Below are 5,162 nucleotides of genomic sequence, written 5' to 3'. Positions count from 1 at the left end.
TTTTTTTAACCGCAATTTATTTAACGTTAAAAACAAAATAATTGCATCTAATTCTGGCAAATAATGTTTGGAGCCGGTCTGAAAATATTTAATCACCATGTACAACGCTGCGGAATATGGTGGCGCTATATATATATCAATAGCTATAGGGGTCTATAGAATCTCGCTAACACTAATAGAATGCCCTGGATTTAAAGGTCACGAGGGTCACCACGAGCTGGGATTCTGTGGAAATTCACGCTGTTTTGGGAAACTAGGAACAGAATATTGAATTGTTTTTTATTTGGATTATTTTAAGGTCCAAAAAATGTTACTGTCCCTTTAAGGCCTATGACATCATAGAGGTTAATGATGTACATTTTTGTTCCCATATTTTAATTCTATTTGTTTTTCCCAGTAATTTTCTTTTTTTTGTTACCGGTTTTGGATAGTAAAAGGAAGTGATTTTATTGGTTTTTGAGAAAGTTACTGAAATGCAATTTTGTATCAAAGATAAAGCGAGCTGCGGGACAGTGTTGGCAATGAATTGGTTAAACCACGTTTGTTATTTTTGTAAGTTTGTGAAATTATATAGGGGGCCGTGTGGCGGGTTTTTTAACACCTTGTTGTAATTGGTGTAAATGTATCCAATCAGCACGTTTCGGGTCGGTCTGTTGATCCGGCGGGGTGGGGGGGGCGGCGCATGTTTTGTTGCACTTCCTGCTTTCTGATGAGGATGCTGCTGTGGCAAAGAAAAATGTCTTCCCCCGTCGCTTGTAGACTGTCGGCTTCAGTCAGTTCCGCCAAATTGTTCCTGAAACCCGGGTGCCGGGACGCCCAAAATACGTCGTCTTAGGGCCCGAACACCTTAATGGCTCAGCTTTTAAAGCCAAGAATTCGCAGAAAACAAACGGCCGACGGACCCTCCGCTTTCTGTCGCGAATTCATCGCAACGTCGTGGAGTTGGTTACGTTATTTCTGCTTCTCTTCCTCTGGGGTGAAATAAATAATTGCCCCTTCGCATGAAACTGAACATTTCACCAAAGTCCTTAATATGGGGATTTTTGAATAATTTTAACCATTCCTGCTGGTTCTTGTGGTTTATTTGGGGTCATTGAGTTCAGAGTTGCGTTTCCTTGGTTACTAAATATTAATGTTTGTTACTGCCGCCTTTTTGCTATTAAACGGATTAAACCCACTTCCGAGTCTCCGGGTATAATTCAAGTTTAGCGCTTCGTGCCTTAACTCTGTGCCCCGTTTGGTAACAAAGACCGGTATTATTTTAAAAAGTATTTATTTGTCGCGTTTAACTGTTTATTGAGGAGTTTAACTCACGTTTTGTGATCTAGATCCTCGCATTCTGTAGTGGGGGGCTTAACGACGTAGCTGAGCCCCACCTGGAAGTCAGCGAAGCCGCCAGACAGAGCCGAGGATTTGGGGGAAATTCTGCTATTTTTTGTTTTAAGATATTTTTTTCTTATATATAGGATTAGAATTCACCCGTAGCCTGCCACCTTCGTAATGTTTTCGGAAATCCCCCCCCCCCCTCGTAAGGCACTTTTTTGCTTATTCTGCATTTTTGCGGCCCCAGGAGGGAGCTTCGGGGTAAATTCACGGCTTCTCAGGGCCGGTAAACTCCAGAAAGCAGAAAGAAATAAGGCGTTTATTCTGCCGACTGTCAGCAACCGGTCCAACCGGTTCCTGCCAATACAGCTTCGTAACCGCAGGCCGGTGCTCTGATCCCGGACCCCTCGCAGCGTCCAAAATAAACTCCGCGTCGGTGCAATCCGAACAGAAACTGGGGAGCCGGACACTGTATCTACTAACCCCCCCCCCAGTGCTGTATACAGTGCTATAACCCCCCCGCGCGCTGTATACAGTAATAACCCCCCCCCAGCACTGTATACAGTAATATAACCCCCAGCGCTGTATACAGTAATATAACCCCCAGCACCGTATACAGTAATATAACCCCCCCAGCGCTGTATACAGTAATACCCCCCCCAGTGCTGTATACAGTAATATAACCCCCAGCGCAGTATACAGTAATATAACCCCCAGCGCAGTATACAGTAATATAACCCCCAGCACTGTATACAGTAATATAACCCCCAGCACTGTATACAGTAATATAACCCTCCAGCGCTGTATACAGTAATATAACCCCCCAGCGCTGTATACAGTAATATAACCCCCAGCGCTGTATACAGTAATATAACCCCCAGCGCTGTATACAGTAATATAACCCCCAGCGCTGTATACAGTAATATAACCCCCAGCGCTGTATACAGTAATATAACCCCCAGCGCTGTATACAGTAATATAACCCCAACACTGTATACAGTAATATAACCCCCAGCGCTGTATACAGTAATATAACCCCCAGCGCTGTATACAGTAATATAACCCCCCAGCGCTGTATACAGTAATATAACCCCCAGCACTGTATACAGTAATATAACCCCCCAGGGCTGTATACAGTAATATAACCCCCCAGGGCTGTATACAGTAATATAACCCCCAGCGCTGTATACAGTAATATAACCCCCAGTGCTGTATACAGTAATATAACCCCCAGCGCTGTATACAGTAATATAACCCCCAGCACTGTATACAGTAATATAACCCCCAGCATTGTATACAGTAATATAACCCCCAGCACTGTATACAGTAATATAACCCCCCAGCGCAGTATACAGTAATATAACCCCCCAGCGCTGTATACAGTAATATAACCCCCCAGCGCTGTATACAGTAATATAACCCCCAGCGCTGTATACAGTAATAACCCCCAGCGCTGTATACAGTAATATAACCCCCAGCGCAGTATACAGTAATATAACCCCCCAGCACTGTATACAGTAATATAACCCCCAGCGCTGTATACAGTAATATAACCCCCAGCGCTATATACAGTAATATAACCCCCCAGCGCTGTATACAGTAATATAACCCCCCAGCGCTGTATACAGTAATATAACCCCCCAGCACTGTATACAGTAATATAACCCCCAGCGCTGTATACAGTAATATAACCCCCAGCGCTATATACAGTAATATAACCCCCCAGCGCTGTATACAGTAATATAACCCCCAGCGCTGTATACAGTAATATAACCCCCAGTGCTGTATACAGTAATATAACCCCCAGCGCTGTATACAGTAATATAACCCCAGCGCTGTATACAGTAATATAACCCCCAGCGCTGTATACAGTAATATAACCCCCAGCGCTGTATACAGTAATATAACCCCAGCGCTGTATACAGTAATATAACCCCCAGTGCTGTATACAGTAATATAACCCCCCAGCGCTGTATACAGTAATATAACCCCCCAGCGCTGTATACAGTAATATAACCCCCAGCACTGTATACAGTAATATAACCCCCAGCGCTGTATACAGTAATATAACCCCCAGCGCTGTATACAGTAATATAACCCCAGCGCTGTATACAGTAATATATCCCCCAGCGCTGTATACAGTAATATAACCCCCAGCGCTGTATACAGTAATATAACCCCCAGCGCTGTATACAGTAATATAACCCCCAGCGCTGTATACAGTAATATAACCCCCCAGCGCTGTATACAGTAATATAACCCCCAGTGCTGTATACAGTAATATAACCCCCAGCACTGTATACAGTAATATAACCCCCAGCGCTGTATACAGTAATATAACCCCCCAGTGCTGTATACAGTAATATAACCCCCAGCGCTGTATACAGTAATATAACCCCCAGCGCTGTATACAGTAATATAACCCCCAGCGCTGTATACAGTAATATAACCCCCCAGCGCTGTATACAGTAATATAACCCCCAGCGCTGTATACAGTAATATAACCCCCCAGCGCTGTATACAGTAATATAACCCCCCAGCGCTGTATACAGTAATATAACCCCCAGCGCTGTATACAGTAATACAACCCCCAGCGCTGTATACAGTAATATAACCCCCCCAGCGCTGTATACAGTAATATAACCCCCCCCCAGCGCTGTATACAGTATAATGGGAAATTTTGCCCCATCACCACCAGGAGTCGCTTAATAATCTGGGATTGAAACGGATCTGCTGAGGTTTGTTTGTTGAGAGAAATTAATGTTTGTCTCAGAAAAACAAAAAACCCCCCCATTTCACATCAAGTTCCAAAAGAGAAAAAAAGCAACAAATATTAATTAATAACTGAAACATTTTATTCATCGCAGAGAACGCAGATTTTAGATATCGCCAGATTCTTTTTTGCAGTTTTAAGGTAGAGAACTCTTTTTATCCCTGAAAACGGCTTCTCGGCCGCCGCAGAACCGGCACCAAACCCAGCGAAACGCGCCGGTCCTGCAAACGTTCATCAATCTCTATTATCATTTAAACGCTGGAGTTTGAAACAGAAGCCGACAGCCGCTGGCGCTCGGCCCGGCAGCTAAGGTGCGAATTTCAAACATTTAGAAAAACAGGACTTTCAGAAGTCAACGTATTTTCAGTTTTGTTTTACCAAATTTTTGTGTTATGAAGAAGAAGAAACCAGGTGGCCGTCCTCGTGCAGTCTTATTAAACCTGTCTGTGTTGAGCCGGACCACAAGTCCAGACAGACACTGGGGTGGATTTGATTCCAGAGATAATAATTTAAAACAATCCGAGTAAATAGCGATCCTGCGATGGTGATTTTTTTTTTTAAATGTAATTATTTTTGGCAAATTTCCTGACGCAGCCGTCCCCAGCATGAAGTTTATTTAAAAACGAAAGCGTAATAAAAGTCACCAAAATATTATCTGTCGCCGATCTTGAATAATTTTTTGCAGAGATTATTATCCACTAAGAAAATATTTCATTTTTCCTCTGCGTCGGCCATAAAGACAAATACTTAATAAATAAACACGTTGACGGGAAGCACCTCCTGTCCCAAAGAGCTCACAATCTAATATTTAGATTAATAGCACCTAGCAGCGAAGGATACGCTACGATTTAGTGCGGGGAGGAATATTGTACTTTTTTAGCAAAAACTGAGCCCTTTCTGCTGGCAAAGACCTAAAATCCAATAAAAAGGAATAAACGGAAATATCTCAAAATCATGAAATCCAATCGGTTTTACTGATAAAAAAATCTAAATCATGAAAAATGACGCAAAAAAGACTAATTAATTGGGGCGCAGGGTCATCGATCGCAGAAATACATCATTGTAT

The sequence above is a fragment of the Spea bombifrons genome, chromosome 4, assembly GCF_027358695.1.
Source record: "Spea bombifrons isolate aSpeBom1 chromosome 4, aSpeBom1.2.pri, whole genome shotgun sequence".
Classification (NCBI taxonomy): Eukaryota; Metazoa; Chordata; class Amphibia; order Anura; family Pelobatidae; genus Spea; species Spea bombifrons.
This window is presented reverse-complemented; position numbering follows the sequence as displayed.